An 18,189-nucleotide genomic window follows, 5' to 3' on the forward strand; every position below is an offset into this window, starting at 1 on the left:
ATTAGCTATTATTCCCAGGAAACAACGTCTCATAATTATAGAAATGTGATGTTTTATTTGCCCGTGCAGGAGAAAACGATATTTAACCACAAAAACCCAAAGATTACCCGTAAAACGGTATAGATTTGTTTTTAAGCGGCCAACACCCCATTCCTTTAAGTACGTGAGTGTGGAGCTTTTGTCTTGGCCTCAGCATATTCATTACATACTAAACGAGGCAGTTTCCATTGAAAGAGCTTCGATCGAGCCGCTTCCACCTACGGCTCTTAATGCCTGCAGTTGGCTTGTCCTGCGCCCACGCACCTATCTGTGCCGCAGGCCTCGCGCTCTCATTCAATGGCTTTTTAACAGCCATTGCATTGATGGCAAAACCATTAAAAAGCAACTGTAAAGTAGTCCCCAAGACAAATTAATTGTTGGCCATATAGGGCAGGTGAAATTTGTGTTCCTGATGGCGAGCACAACCAACCTAAGTGTCACTCACGCGCAGGCGCGTCATCCTTAGTCAGCAGCAGCAGCAACAGCAGGGGCTTACTGTAAATTTCTTTGTGTGCTGCAATTAACCTGCTTTTGATCGCCATTGCCATTGTCAGTCGTCATCTGTCGACTGTTGGCTGTCGGCTGTCGGGCAACCTGTGTGGGCGTGTGTCCTGCCAACTGGCGCATTGCATTTCCTTGCTGCAGTCACAGTTTAATTTATGTGCTTTCGCATTTAAAACGTATTTGCATATTACTCAAAGCAATGCGCACACAGCAGAAATGCGACGTGTTGTGTCGCCTCGAATCGCATCGTCGTTTATTGTTTTATAAACTTGGATTTGCCTTTTTAGGCTTTAGGCACGGCCCCAACAGACACAGACGCTAACTCAGCAGCAACAGTAACAGAAACACAACGCAACGCACAGCAGACATTCAATTGCGAATCTTGTTTTGTTTTGTTTAATCAGTGTCACATGTAATTTATTTTCCACTAGCAGCAAGCACAGCTTTCTTTGTCGTAAACTGCCGTTTTCATATGCAACTTCGGCTTATGGCTGCTTGGCTTTGTTTATTAACCTTTTGCGTTTTACGTGAGAACTGCAATAAAACGCGCTTGCAAATGTTCATGAACCAGCCGACAACTCTCGGCATCAGATTAATTGCGTTTCGCACAAAATTTGCGGCCATAACTCATATCGTCGCTCATCTCTGGCGATTCGTTTCGTTAGCTGCGTTGTTGTATCGCACCAAAAAAAACCTCAATATTCGATACGGAAATGAAAAACTCTTGCAGAAACTCTTGTTGCAAAAATCAAATGATGCCTAAGCACACACTCGTATTTGTTATTTGCTTATTTGAGAATTTAAACAACAGAACTTTTGCATTAAGCCAGCCACATCCTAGGCTGACACAGTGGCTATACGATAACGTTAATTTCTCAAACAGTTGTACATATTTGGGTGTAATAATAAAAAGGTAGTTCTAAAGATTTTGGTATAATTGATTAATTATTATTTACAAAGATTAACTATACATATTACATATGTAAAATTGTAATTTTTGCTGCAAATGGAGTCATCGGAATACATACAATTCAATCCAGTTAACAATAACTTTTTCTCTCCAGTTTTAGAAATAAATAATAAATAAATAAATAATACTCACCCAAAATGGTTGAGTTTGTAACACCGATCAGAAAGAATGATAGACCACATCTTACAGCTACATAAATTTAAACCGTAATATCCGTCCGTCTTTCCGTTTCAATCACTACACCTCACACAGTTACGGAGCTACCCTGACGAATTTCATATTGAAAATGTTGTAGTAATATCTGATAGTGTAACAGCCCTCGTGGGTCGCGAACGATAACCAGGGATCACCAAATGAAAGATAAGTTAACAGTGCTTTCCAATGAATGATTTCATTTGACTAAAAACTTGTATTAAATACATATATATATCGGGTGTTTCAAATATGTATATGCTCTTACGACTGTTTTGCAATTGATAAATGATTTCTTTGAGAGTCAAAAAAATAAATATGGTACATAAAACACAATACATATTTAGACGATGCACAGTTCTACTTCCAAACTCCCGTCCCATTACCACTGTAAGACGTTGGTGCCCTTGGGCCTTCGTTTGCCACTTGTCCCACCCGAAGTTGTTACTTTGAATATAGTATTTAAACAAAAATTGTTCTAATCGAATTTTAAAAGTTTGCGGGTATTAATTATAGTTCCAAGTCTATTATGGATCTATGCCGAAGTTGACGGCGATGTCGCATTTCCGCTTTTTTATTGCTTTTGATTATTTTCAATTTCAATTCAATTTTGTACACACATATGTACATATGTACGAGAATGTATGTAATTTTTCGTATATGTTATGTGTTACAAGCACCAATTGGGCACATTTCTACAAACATACAACACTTATGTACATAGATGCCCGTTTCGTTTTGCGCATGGGCTACTTGATGAGGCGAATTTGCGGCGAATTCGTTTGTTGTCAGAGTTTGTTTCGCCGCATAGTCGATCGCGATACGCGTGATCAGCGAACTGGAAACGCCGACGCAAGCCTAACAGTAACAGGAACGGCGGCGACAAAGACTACTCACGGCCTGTGCTGCGACAGAAAAGGCTAAATAAAGCTATAAATGGCTACAACTAATATGGTTGGCTAAAAGCTGAGTTTTCATTGTTATCTTTCCCATAAAAGAACGCGGCACTAGCTGTGCAAAACTTATGTAAAACATCTGGAAAAGTAAAAGGCGCGATGATAAGCTATAACTACAACAACATAGTTGAAACAGATCCAACTTTATAATAATACTTTTATATTTTCGAATATATGTATGTATGTATATACATGTAACTATACGAAGAACGGCTTAGAAAAGTAAAAAGCATGCTCGAGGGTCTTTATCATTGCATTGTGAGAAAAAGACACCGCTATAAATTCCGCCAGCAATCTGGATTTAAATCCAGAACTGACGGGAAATGAGTTTAATGGGCAGCACTGTCTGCGACCAACCGACACTTGTTCGCTGCGAACTTGCCGCAGAAAAGCTCAGTCGCAACGACAACTTGCAAGCGAATGGAGGTGTTTACGGTTCGGATCGTTCGTCGTTAGGAATTTAACGTGTGTGTGATTTAAAAGCAACGATCACGAGCAGAGCAAACAAGTGTTTATAATTTTTAACAACAAATGCAGCAGCTGTCAATTGTGCAAGTGCTGTATTGTATATTGTATTGTGTGCAGTGCATATTGAAATGAATGAGACGAGACGGATATTTATTAATCCTGGGCAAAAAATTATGTTTATTGTGCGCATATGCCTATGGAATTTTAATTCATTGTTCATAACAATTCAGAATGATTTTCAATGCTGTGCGCGCATTTTGTAAAGAAAAGTATTTCGCTGCTCCCCTTCGCTCTAACGCCCCAAACGATTGGGCTAAGCGATTGACTAACATTTTGATAAGATACGAGTGCGAATGGAAGTCGCCCAAGTTTTTTTTTCTTTCTTATCTTACGCTTTCGACACCTTGGCCCGGGGCTAAGTGCGGGAATCTTTCTGCGGAAGTTCCGATTGGAGACGCAAGGGTTTTTGCGTGCATTTCCGGAATTCCGGAATTACTCATTTCGCATAATGCTGCTGAGTCATTGGCCCAAACACCAAAAAGTTGTCGTCTGTGGTGGGGACACCACTTGTTGCTTAGCTAGCAGCTGGCTATTCAACTTTTGCTGACCTGTTTGCAAACTGGCTGGCTCTCGCTTCTTGAATTTGCCGCATTTCCTTTTCGCGAATCAGGTTAAAAAAGTAAAATTTGAGGCGCAAGGCAAGGCGTCCGCCATGGAAACTGGTCGGAGGACTTGTCGCTTGTTTTTGTTGCACTTTCATTCCACTTTTTCATTTGCAGTCGCAGTCGCTGCCGCCGACTTTCTGCTTAATTGCATAAAACCCAAACTGGCTTGCTGCTGGCTTATCACAATGAACTTGCCACGGCTGGCAGTAAAACTAAAATTGGATTTGCACGATCCAAATAAGTTCAGGGTCTCGCCTCTTTACTTTCGCATGCTAATTAAATTTTTCCGCACATAACTGGCAACAAAAGCAACAACGCAGTGCCTATACACTGAAATAAAAGACAAACTAAGATACAAAGTGCGGACAGCTAGAGAGAAGTCGCATAAATGCAACAAAAAGCGCGCGACCCCGAGCGTTGTCGCCTCAGCATGAGCCACTGATTAGGGTAGGGTAGAGGGGGGGAGGGGAGGAGGGGAGGGACGGACGGACGGACAGAACGGTTGCGGCACATGTGGGCGCTGCTGACTCGTCAAGTGGCAGCCAGACATGCAGACGAACGACATAAGCCAATGAGAACGTGTTAATTACACAAAAACTGCCCGACAATATATTGAAATACGAAAAATTGAGGAAAAATGAACGAATAGGCAACGGCCATGTCGATGTCGTCGGTACAGCAGACGGAGCACTTAATGCGATTTAAGCGAACACTGCGCACAGCGTTGAAAATGCATTGGAGCTAGAAATGATTGTTTTCTTTCTTTCATTATATAGTGAGAATTATAAGTGAGAAGCAAATATCAAAAATATCAAATATCTGTGAATCGCGAGCGCGTTTAGAGTCCAAATATATTTCGTCCGAAGAATTAGACGCAATTTAAAAAGTTTCTACGCGCGGCAGTTATGCACAGAAATCAGCAGCAACAGCAACATCGCTACCTAATCTATCAATATTAATGACAACATCATCGACAACGAATTTAAAAGCTAACAAAATGCCCGTCGTGGGACAGCAATCTGGCAGCGGCTTTCGGCCCTACAGCTCTTTTCGAGTGCCACGCGGCAGTTGTGGCTTTCATGAGAGCAGCAACAGCAATAACAATGCCAATGGGATTGGCAGCCATCTGATGAACCAGCCACAGCCTCTAAGCAGCAATGGAGCTAATAGAGCAGCCGTCGGCAACAAAGCCGTGGCAACAAACAGCAACACCAGCAACAACAATACAAGTGGCAACTCATCCACCTCGTCCTCGTCCTCAGTGAACCACAGCGTGACGAATTGCACCGGAAATCAATTGAACTTCACACGTCAGCAGCCGTGGCGCAGCAGCTTCTGCAATGCGGCCAACACGCGACGCCCCAACAATAACAACAGCAGCAGCAATTGCAGCAATCAGCAGCTCAATGGCAGCGTCCAGCCGTTGACGCCCAAACTCATCAGACGCATAGAGAGTGCCTGTTCCACTGGCGTGAGTGCGGCCAACAGCGCTGTACGCACGCGATGCCCCAAAGGACGTGCACCCGCACCGCCTCAGCAGCAACAACAACAACAATCTCAGGCTCAGCGACCCACTCATACACCCAGCACTGCCAGGAAACAGTATTCACAGCCGTTTGAGCGGCTCCATCACAAAAATCTAAGCTGTCGCCAGTCCAAGGTGCAACACACCGACTCGCAGGAGTCCATACGGCCCAAATATCCAGCAGCAGCTGCGCAAACAACTTCCGGCAATGCCTCACAAAAGCGTGCCTATCAGACGGTGAACAAATGTGCCAAGGAGAATTGTCCGGCCGGCACGCGTAATGGTCAGCGTTCGAGCAAGAATTATCATGCACCTCCGCCACCAATCGCTCCACAATCTCAGCTGACGCCCAAAGTGGGTGCCACACGCAAAAAGTTTAAGGAACACTCCTCAAATGATCTCAACAAGTCGGTGGCACTGAAGTCCACTCCATTAGTCCAGCGACGTCAACACGCGAATGGACTCGCGCCTTTACCCGCCACTCCCAAAATGAGTGTGAAGCAGCGTCAGAACGTTATTGGAGGCGGCGACGGTTGCTCGTCGACCGGATCTAGCGACTCTCACGATTCGCCACGCCTCAAGAAAGCCTTCTCAAACAAGTTCCCTCAGGGCCTACCCTTCGAGGAGGAATTTTACGGGCGTACTCGCTCCTATTCGCAATCCTCAAGCAATTATAGTTTCTACAGTTCGGTAGGCGCGCCAACAACGCCACGTGATGAGGACGACGATGAGTTTCAACGCAATCCAGACACGGATGAATCTCTCTATGTGTCGTTCTCGAAATACGGCGGCACAAGAAGAAGGTTGCTGGAATTTGTGCCTGCCTCCTCCTGGATTCGCGCCTCTCCCGCCAACGATGAGCTGACGCAGCAGCGTCCAACGAACAAATACAACGAAACCAACAACGAAACTAGTCATAGCAATGGCTACCATCAACGTATAGCCATCAGCTCCCCAACGCGCTCCTTGCCCGCGCTCTCTCAGGCACAGCAGCGACGCAAGAGCGCCAAATACGCGCGTTCCATGCACGACTATCTCTACAGCAACGCCGCCAGCGAAACATCCATTAAACAGACGAAACGACTGTCCGTGGTGGACGAGCCCGAGGACGGTTACTACAGCTATGCAGCGGGCACACCCGAACCACCCAATGGCCAGACGGAGATATATGTGGCCGCAGCATCGTGGGCTCCCAAGCCGCTCTATCCCGATCGTGTGCTCTTGCCGTCAGCGGATAGTAACAACAACAACGACAAGCAACGGGGTGGTTATGGCACACGATCCGAGCACTTGGGGTCCACGACGTGTGAGTATAAGTGAGTGTTATTGACTTAAGGTAGTGCAGGAATTCTGGATACTCTTTAAGTGTATTGGGCTGCTCTGTGGTGCGACCCGTTCTGCTGCGTCCCCTTTTCGTCTTCCCCAACTGTTCCTCACTCGATGACAAAGCGCTCTTCAGTCCATCAGCAACTCATTGTTGCTGTTGTACCGCTAACGTTCCGCTCAAGATCTCTCTGCCAAATTTGGTCAAGCACGCCCCTACTTATGAGTAGTGTCGGCTCATTAGGCAAGTCTAAGCGCCAGTCCGGTCAGTGGCAAAAAGCTTTTAGCGTTTTACCTTCCATGTACGTTCGTTCTAACGACGCGTCGGTCAGACTGACGACTTGACTGATTGACTGGCTCACTAGCTGGCGGCATTTTATCATCGAGTGGCACGCTTCAGTGAAACGATCACTTCGGTGGGTTACAATAAGTGCTATAGCCTACATAGATAGCATCTGTGCGAGTAGTCTACAGGCTTATAGTCTTTACACCATTTCATAACAAATGTTCAAAACCAAGTAGGACTTTAATGGGAAACTCTTGTTCCTTGAATACATTAAACCATATTCTAAATATTATGATGGAAAATACCAAGAAATTTCATCATTATAATCCTCAAGTTGACCAGAAATGTCAAGTCAAATTAATGAACTTGCAATAATAGGTTTACTTTTGGTTTTGAATAATTTGAATTTATTCTCGTAATCGAAGTTAACAAATGTTTGCATATCCTGAAAAGCTATTGGGGTTTAAAAGTGGAATAACTCCATCGTTTTACGGATTTCAAGCACTTTGATTCGATAAAATAGAATTTGATTGAAATTTTAAATCGTTTTAAACAATTTGATTTCTAATTTTCAAGAAAAAATCCTGCATCTTTTTTAATAGAGATTGGAAGGATCTATAGTTTGGAAAAAATAAGGTGCACTGAGTTGAGTCTGCAAAAGGATTGAATTATAGAGGGGATATGGGACTTTCTATACCGAAGCACTTGCAGTCGATTGCTTCTGTTTCGATCGAGTTCATTTATCTGACGTTTATCGCATCGAAAACAAACCGGACTTGTCTCTGTAGACCATATACGCTCATAATCGACTCGACAACGCTGTCAGCACAGCAGACGGCAATAAGAACAGCAATGGGGCTTAGAATTGAGCTTATAACTAGGCATATACGAGTATGTATGTGTGTGTGTGTACTCGCATGTCTGTATGAATATAAAAAATTGTTCAATACTCGCAGTTCCGACAGCAACAAGGCAGCCCGAAATTTATAAAGAAAACAACAGAACGCAGCAACAAAGCCTGTAATGTTTACACGAATATATTTTATTGACTTCCTATAAAAGCAGCTAACCAAAAGGTGATTGACTACAACAGCAACAACAACAATCAAATAAACTGAATTGAAATCTTCTAGAGTGCTGCTTTAAATCACAAACTGTCAAAGCTTCCTTTTCGTTGCTGTCGTTGCTGGACAGAGATCGACGACTTGTGATTAGTGATTGTTTTGGAGGGGGGCGGGTGGGGCGTACGTCCTCATATTTGGATTGGCATTTGTTGTTGTTGTTGCTGTTGCTGAATTCGCTTAACTGTTGTTTGTTTTTGTAAGTGAAGCAGCGCTCCTAACTGTACAAACATATACGAGCAGTATGTATGTATGTATCTGTGTAGCTTGATCACAACAGATGCCCGGTCGGAGCCAACTGTGTACTGAGACGTTACGTTCATTGAACCATTGAGTAATGGACGCCTGCGTTACAGACATAAACCCACTGACTGACTCACCACAAACGCCGCTGGACGCCGGGCAGCTTGAACCCGACCGCCCCGGCCGCCCATCTCCCTCCAGCGACCGCCACTGAAGTCAAGCCACTTCGACTTTATTTGCTCTCAGCACTTACGGGCATTGTGATCTGCTGTTTGGCGATCTCGGCTGTTGTTTGCGCAGACGCAACCAATGACCTTGCAATTGGCCAACTCAACCTCAAGCGGCCACCACCCAACGTGGTCGTTGGCGTCGTCAGCAACTTGGGGGAAATTTACATAATCGGCAGCTGGTTGGTCTGTTAACACACATACCTCAAGCATTACTCATGCCCCACCTTGTGGGCCTTTAGGTGGGCCTGTTGTCACGCTTTATTCTTTGTTAATAATTTGCACTTTTCAAAATGTAACGGCACTTCTTTTGTCATTTAAGGCTGCGGTAGCGATTTGTATGCCCACCACAAACTTACTATAAAACTTGTTATAGAGTTGCTGACTACTGCTGACAAATACCCGTACCTAGGCCAAGCCAAAATAAATACCGGTTGCTCATTATGTTTCGATTAATGCTGACCTCTGATTTAATTAAAGTGAAGAGAGCGGGCAGATCGGGCTGTCGTAGACGGTACGCCACAAAAATAAACCATGCGTAAGAATCGCAACTCAACTTTATCGACTTGAGCGGCGAATGAATAGCTTATTATATATACAAGTATAGAAAGAGTTCTGACAGTTCAATAGAAAATAAGTTATAGCGATATATTGATCAGTGAAATATTCTCGAACAATAGTGAAAATGTTGTCAACAATATGAATTCGGATTTGTTGCGATCTAACATACACGATATTAAGTTAAGCAAGTCTTCAGTATGCTGCTATAGTGTCAGATATAGAAATGAGAAATTTCTAAAATATAGACTCCTATTCCAAGTGAAAATCAGTTCCCACGCATATCTAATTGAAATCAAGCCTAATCTTAGTTCCCGACAGCAAAACACAAATATTATATAATATTTTGAAGTCCTTTTGAAGTCCTACCTTCCCATTCCACAAAAAAATTGTTCAACAAGGAATTTGCGGAATTTTCTTTTTGACTTTTTTTAAAAATCACAATAGAAATCCCCATTTACCCGCCGACTAATTCAAAGTGCATAAAAGCCAATCCATAGTTACTAGAATATTTGTGAATTGTACTTTCTGACTCAGAAAACATACGAGTATAAAAAGACTGCTTAGATTCAGAATTTAGTGGTAGAAATCGCTATGCTCTAGCTTTTGTTGGACATATTTTCGGAACACTATTAACTAGTTTTTGTGGTTTTCATCTCCGCTTTTCAAACCTTGCATTGCAAATGACGCATGCACCGCAATTCAATGGAAATAATATCGAACAACAAAAATTGTTGGGTTTATTATTTTTTCATGTTTCTTGTTTATTTTTGTTGCTTTTTTATTTTTGTATTTGTTTAAATATATACATTGGAACATATGTGTGCACAGCGCTTTTGCTTAATGTATTTATGGCATTTTCAGGGTCAACAAAAATCTCTCGAGCCGCAACAAATGTTTGTCGGCAGCGTCGGTCGGCGGCTGGTGGGTTTAAAGTGTCTCAGCTGTGGCTGTCGCTGAAACTGAGGCTGATGGTGAGGCTGTGCGGTGCTCTATGTAAATCATGCGAAAAACTGGTTTTCTAATAATTAATTTCATAACTCAATAACACAAAAAGTAAAAGAAACTACATACAACAATGATTTGTATTATTCTCATATCTACGCTGGGCATCTGCAGCGTCGAAGAGCTGCGCATTAGAATCGAATGCGTATACGCTTCATGACCTTACCCGTATTGTATGGCATAAAAAGAGTCTATTTCCTATCCTATGTATTTCAATTAAACTTTAGAACAGAGTTTAGTTTAACAAGTTTTCTCGTTTTCGAACGTTCCTTTGGCAGCTATATCGCACTGATTACCGGGAAACTTAATAATAGCGAAAAATCGTAAAAAGAAAAATATTTGGTTACCATATCATAATAAACATGAGAGTTATTTAGTCACTTTAGTCACCGATCCGTTCTATGACAGTTATTTAAAACGTATAGTTTGGATAAACTCAATTCTTATGAATAAATCAAGTCTGCATATTTTGGTGTTTCTAACTCTTATGTTTCAAAAGTTCTTGGTGGTCATACGGACAAACAACAGATCATTTTGCGATTCGATATCGTGAGCCGTGTAAAGGGTATCCGATGGTCTGCTTCATCCGTTTAATCTCGCGTTCTTACTTGTATTACTTACGACCTTTGTCTTTAGCATATTCACACCATTTGGCTCGTTAGTTGATCTGTTTATTAGCCCGCTGTCACTTCTGGCTTAACTCAACTCGAGTGTTTCTTGTCTTTGTTTCTTGATCTCTGGCGTGTTTATCGGTTGTTATTTTATTTTTTTTTTAGCTAAATGATTTGTACAAATTGCGAGCCATTAAGGAAGTTGGTCAAGCAAATATATTTATTTTATTTTCAATTGCTGTACCCATATATCTCTCTGACTATTTTTATCTGACAGTCTCTACAAAAAAATTTAATTACCCCAAGAAGCGGTCAATGTTGTCAGTGGCATTCTAACAAATGTTTTTCTGTTTGTTCAACATCGTGTCAGATAACAAACGCGAAAAGGCAGTAGTAAGTAACTGCCTGCAAGTAATAATGCATTAAAAAAGCTTCTCTCTATTCACGTATTCTGTGGAGTGGCGAATCTTGAGAACCGCCAAGGACAGCATTGATTATGCCCGAGAAACGGGCTTGGCTGAGTGAAGTGTGAATTGGCAATTCCGATACATAATGCACAGCAACAACAACCTTCAGCCAAACTTCATAAATAAAGGTGCAGCAGTAAATCGGGAATCACTTGTTATTACCTCAGCTCTAGATATTGTATGTAATCGTTGTTTCTGGGCAGCTTTATATCAACCAGAGCATAAAAACTTACTTAGGGGCGATAAGGAAAGTAAATGATTAGGCATTCATTAAACAAGCGCTGATAATAGGATTGGTTTTGTCGCTGACAGTGCCATAAAGATGTGTAATGCTCTGCCAATTTGGGTCAAGGGAGCGTATGCGTAACGTTCTTGATTTATTTTTATTATTATTTATTTATCATTATTAAGTATGCTTGGTTGCAGGTTGCAAATTTCAAAATCAGCAGAAAATAATCTTTAATTATTGACATTATATTTGTTGGCGCCGCATTTCCTCAACTTCAGTACAGCAGTATTTCTGCAGAAATAGCTCTATTAGCTTTGTATGTCATTCGTTTATTCGAGCATATTTTTGTATGTTAATTCGTATTGAATCATAAACTAATCAGTTCAAACCACTTTAAAGCCTAGAACATTGGCTGGCTTCTAAGTCAATTACCCTATTATAGAAGCCTTAATATACATGTTCGAACCAAATTTGGAGACTATTCTCAAGCAGTCTCCATATCAGCAGGCAATGGACAGGCAGGCGACAGCCTCGAATAAAAGTGTGAATAGTTGGTTTTTTTTATTTCGAAATCGACAAATCATTAATATCCAATTAGAGTTGGCCTTAAAAGTTGTTCTAATTTGCAACAAATGCGTCATTAATCATAAGCAAAGCAAAAGAATCAGTTTTCGTACGCTCTTTTATTGACTACCGTATAGCCTTATTGTGTTTTTGTTGTAGTTGTTGTTGTTGTTTGTTTGTTTGGCCAAGATGCCAGTCAGTCGCAGATCCATTGTATTTTCTTGGCTAGCAGCCAAAAAGCGGTAAAGATTTGAGCCTACATGCGTGTTAGCGAGTCTTTGACTGCCTCTGATTGTGGATTGGGGAGCGTGTTTTCAAGTTGATTTGAGTGGCGGCTGCGGACTTGAGTTGGAGTGCGCGGAGGCGTATCGCTTTTTGCCGCCTTGCAGTTTTGTATATATTTGTGTATATATGTATGTGTGTGTGTGTGTGTGTGTGTGTGCAACGTACTTGTAGTCAAAGTCACTTTCAGCTTCGTTGCGGTCGTCGCTCGTTCTGTTTCTGTTTCTCATAATTTTTGTGCCCAAATTTAGACTCGAACTTCCACGTGGGCGCTGGCCAACCAGCAAACAAAAACAAAAACAGAGCCAAAATTTTGTAATCATGCCAACATACGGGTATAATGTCTAGCCCCTTCTAGTCCGACAGCAGCAGTTGTTGTTCACCTTATTAGCATATGCTTGGCTGACTTCTTAAATCCGAGCCATCGAATGCCACATAGGTCAGTTATCTCGCCGGAGATCGGGGAGACAGCCCGCCGACTGATTCATGCCCATGCCCACCCGCATGCGCAGCTCACTTAGGCGTGTCAGTGTGTGTGTATGTGTGTGTGTATATATAGTACTATATATATTTGTGTGTGTCGGTTTTCATTGATGTAATACGCTACCGCTGTTATTGACATAGTTTCTTGTCGCCTAGTTCAGTTGTGTACTTTGAAGTTACTTTTTTCATATCGTCGTCGTCGTCGTCATCATCATCGTCAGAGGTAATCCTATCATAGGTTGGTTGGACTTATGAAGTACTCTCAACAGGCATGTGGCGCGGTGGTTGTTGGTGGGCAGCATTTCAGCCGCACAGCCAAGTTGATTAACTTGATTGGTAACGCAAATATAAATTCGCCAACACACACACAGAGAGACACACACACCGCTGTCACAATGTTGGCGAAAATGTGGCTTAAGAACCTGAGAAGTTGCCGGCTGGCAGCTTAGCGTTGGCTAAGTAGCTTTTCATGTCGGTCCAATTGTCCAGTTTGAATTTTAGCAACCAAAGTGATGTTGCTGGGCGTTGCTATTTCAAGGACGGACATTCATCTGTGAAGACAAAAAGCAGAATTGGCGCGCTACAAAATAATCTTTAAGCCATCTGGTTCATTTGTTTTTTCTCTGTTTTTTTTTTTTTTTCTCAACACACTCAATAATCTCTCTCTCTCTACCCCCGTCTATCTCTTGCAGTTTCGATGACAGCATTTCATCCAGACGGCGGAAAGAGCGTTCCAAGCGTTCGCACCGCAAGTCCCCAGCGTCGAGCCGGCGGGCACACAAATACCGTTACAGAGATGAGACGTCGCACTCGAGTTCGCGACGCCGGCATCGCGATCGTGTCAAGGATGAACGCGACACTGGACGCACTAATCGCCAGTCGCAAGCTAAGGTAAAAACTTTTCATTTTACATTTTACAAAAAAGAAAGAAACACCGAATCAGTCCACAAGACTTGAACAGGCAGGGCAACTAAAAAATAAACAAAAATATATATGCATTTGAATTTAAAAAGAAACAACAAAAGCCAAAAGTAAAAATGAAATTAAGTGGCAAAATGGTAAAAGAAAAATTACACATCCATATACTATATATTATACATACATCTATCATTCAAATTAAGTCAATGCAATGTCAAGTCTTCTTAGTCACCTGCGAATCTACCTTTGCACCCTTTATCCCCCTTCATCCCCCCCCCACCCAGCAATCGTACATCGCTTGCCAATTTCTGCTGGGTCTCGCAGCCTTTTGTTGCGTTCTCGCCTCAGTTACGAACCAACCTCTGCTGCGATTCGCTGCACTTCGCTCATAATTCTCAGCGAGATGTTGTTCTTTAAGCGCTATCTGGAGAAGACCCAGCTGGTGGCCGATCATTTCGAGAACGCCCGAGTGCCGTGTTACATTAAAATGCGCGAACTTCCGGCGCCGCCTCGCGTCGATCACTGCCGCGATCTGCTGAAGGAGAGTTCGCTCCGCTTTATGCAATACACCGAGGACTGGATTGTGGTCGAGTATTTCGCAGATCACGATAGTGATTATCTCGTAAGTGTGAATATCGGCGCGGCCATGATAAGGCCTCGACCACAATCACAATCTCGCCACACACACACCACACACATCGTTGGGCACTTGGCCATTGCCTTGGGGCCGTGCCCGCTCTGTTCTGTTATCGATTGCTGGCCTGCCAATCGGTGTGCAGTCTGCTTCAGCATTGCATGTGGACGGACAGACGGACCGACGGACGAACACTTTTTTGTTATTCAAATTGTACTTTGTTTTCCTTTAATGTGACTTACGCACGATCGCGCCAGTTGCGCTCTCTTATCAGCCATTGTAGTGACGAGTGTCTGCTTCTGCGTTGCGCTAATTTTGTGATTCTAGAGCGAGCAGGCACAAGTCACTTTGTTGTTGTTGCTGTTGTTATTGTGGTTGGGGGTATCGTGTGAACGATGGGGAAGTGACGCAGCCATAGGCGCCGAATTGCTTCAGTAATCAAATTGGATTATGATTCCTACGAAATGTTGTGACTAATTTTCAATCATGTTGTCAACTTGTAATCGGCATGAAGACGAATAAGTTCCGGAGTCAGACTGAATGTGAAACTATCTGAATTGGATAGGAAAACGTTCGGCATTGTATGAGAATTTACTTATTTTGTGGTAGTCTGAAATATTAAAATAAATTAATGCTAGAGGAACATAAAATAAATGCATGGTCTGGAAGTTAATTTTTCCCGAGTCTTAAGCTTGCACTTTTGAGTGTTATTTATTGGATACATTCGTTGCGAATGTTAAGGTTGCTCAAAAATGAATTGTGTTCCCCACAAAGTCGCTATATAATACCCTTTCAACTGACTTTAGACTTTAGTTTTCTTTATAGACGTGTTTTTATTTATTGAAAAAATGAATATAAACCATTTCCAGTCTTTCCTTGGCACTTAGAAGACTCTGTGCCGTCGAAAAGGTTACTCTGTCGCGTAGGCCCGTTAAATATTCTCACGACTCTCCCACCACACTCACACGATGTCTCATCCCCGTGCTCTGCGCCGTATTCGCGTGAGTGTTTTCATGTGCTAGTTATTTTCGTTTAATTGATCATTTGGCAATAACACGCCGATGCGCTTTGTCAGTGCCCGTTTCGCCGCCAATTCGTGCAATTAACTGTCCACCAACGACGCGTCGTGAACATTGTCGCCACTGCTGCCCCACAGACTGAGCATCGATTGTCAAGATTCAGTACTTTCGCAAATTAGAGCAACAGTACGTTCTGCAACTGAGGCATGCGACGCAAAAGGCGACGACAACTCCAAACGGAACCTACGCCAATGACGATGACGACGCCGGCGACGACGTCAATGGCGACATCGGCGATGCTGATAAGGTGGCCTGCACCCGTTGCCTGCTTATGAAACGACAACGCAACCACTTCGATTTGGTGGCTCTGTGCGATATGCCCGTTGATAAGTATGCCGGCGACAGTTGGATTGTTGAGGAGTACTTTGTTGATCACACCGACGATTATCTAGTGAGTGGCACGATCAATAAGTTGTTGCCTCTGATACTAGTGCCTGTCTTAGCACACTATAGTGTATGTCTGTGTCTGTGTGTGGAGAGTGTTGCATGCTTGTTGGTCGCTCTTTCGTGTTGGAATTTAAGAGCAAGCGTTTGAGTTGTCATTGCGCATGTGCCGAATGTTCTTTCTTCCGTCTGTGTTCTAGACTTGCGCGCGCAGCTGTTTCAACACCTTGCCACTACTGCCACTCTCCTGACAACAACACAAACTACATGCTCGTGCAAGAGGCAACAACTGTTTTTGCCATTTGCTCTAAACACTTTTGCCGCTGGCTGCTTCCGTGCTCGCCTCGACTAAAAACTACTCTTGCCGCCATTGGAAAATTATAAATACACGCGCTGCGCGCAGAATTTACTCAAAATGTTTTCGAACGAGAATTTTCACATTCTGAGTAACAGCGGCCACAGATTCGGATTCAGATTCAGAAACAGAAACAGAAGCAAAAGCAGATCTTCATTTGTCGGTCGTCGGTTGTGTGTGTTGTGCCATCCATTTTCGCGTCGTCGTCATCCTCGACGCCTCTTCTCGAACGTCGCGTACAAAAGTCTAACTGAACGGTAATCTCAAGTACCGTCCCACCGCTTCCTGATCTGCTCCGTTACATTTTCATCAGCCAAAGCAACAAATTTGTTTATGGACCTGCTGATATATACATATATCTATCTCTGTGTGTGTGTATGTGCGTATACGTGTGTTTAGTTTAGGGAAATTGTTTCAAATGTGTAAATGAAAGGAGCATAGTAGTAGGCCTATGTATAGATATGCTATATGTGCATATTAATACCACATATATACATGAGTAGTAGATATAGACACGCGCGATAGGCGGCTTTTCAGCCGCAGAGGGAACTGCTGAGAAAAACGCAACTGCATAAAAAACAATTGTTGAAAACATACGAGTATTGTGTGTGTGTGACATAATCAGAGCAGCGAAGAAACTGAAACAGAAACAGAAACGGCAAAAAGGAAAAGAAATGTTTAAGTGTTTTAAAAATAAAATTAAAAGCCAAACCATTATAGCAGCAACAAAGGGGCACCATCACCATCACCATCGCCGTCGCCATCAACTACAAAAGTGCCGAAAAACATCAAATGAAATACAAATTAAACGAGTGTGAAAAAGTGCGCAAATTTCAATGTTGCCCATTTCGGCGCTTAATTTATTTTAACACTAAAAAACCAAATCACACAGTTCACGAGTATAGACTGCAGAAAGCGATGAGGAGGGGCAATAATACAGTAAATAAAAGTGCAAAAGCAACATAGGAAAGAAAAAAGAAGATCGCCATCCCCAGCCCCAGCAGCAGATGTAAAAACTCAAATCGAGTCTGAACTTTGCTCTGCCAAGATTGCAATTAAAAAGATGCACAGATACAAATGTAACGCAAAGATAAAGATGCAGAGCAACGGCAACAGCGCGTCAGCGAATCAAAACAAAAATCAAAACTAACAAACAGCAACAACTATTCAAATAACAACAACAATTGGAGCACATAAATACACACCATTACACACATGTACAATTCTATGTATATACGCATGTAGTATATAGCTGTATGTACAGGCGCTGCCGATCGCCAGATTAATCATCAAGGCAGCCAGCCTAGGAGCAGGCTAGGAGCATTGGACACATCATGTTGAGCTTTTCCGCCTCACCAGCCCGCTCCACAGCGTCTTCTCTTGGCGTTTTTTCTAATTTTCCTCATCGGCTATTTTTGTAATGTTTGCATTTATTTATAGTGCCCACATTATTTCCACTAAAATATAGCGAAAAATCATGATACAAGCAGCAACAATAATCAAGATATAGTACATGTGCCACATCTAGTATACAATGGCCATATGAGAAAAACCAATTACGGTGGAAAAGTTTTTCGAATTTTCTGCCATAATAACAAAATGGCCAGCATGAACCCTTGGCGTGATTGTGCGTGTGTGTGTGTGTACACGTGTGTATGTGCAAATATATTTGACAAGCAGTTAGCAAAATGTGATACAGATACAGTAAAAGCTTCGGCAATAAACGCTTCACAAGCCAATAATACGCGTATTCATGGAGTGAGCGTCCTAAACAATGAACCTCCCTTGTTAGGTTTATCTTCATTTAGCCGTCCAATTAAAAAGTTGACCAATTATATAATTATCATATTATTAATTCCAAGTTCGAAGCTAGTTAGTAAACCTAGTGGCGAAAGAAAGAAAGTTAACAATTGAAGTCCGTTTTCAATCTCACGCTTGAAGAAACTATATAGCTATTAAATGGATCTGTTAACAATTTCCGCTTGAACCGATAATTTAAGTCTGTTTTAATCTCAAGTACAATTTCAAGTTGCACGGATAATTCAAGTCTGTTTTAATCTCAAGTACTACAAAAGTAGTAACCAAACTAAAATCTTTAACA

Source organism: Scaptodrosophila lebanonensis, unplaced genomic scaffold (genome assembly GCF_003285725.1).
Source record: "Scaptodrosophila lebanonensis strain 11010-0011.00,11010-0021.00 unplaced genomic scaffold, SlebRS2 tig00000024-arrow-pilon, whole genome shotgun sequence".
NCBI lineage: Eukaryota > Metazoa > Arthropoda > Insecta > Diptera > Drosophilidae > Scaptodrosophila > Scaptodrosophila lebanonensis.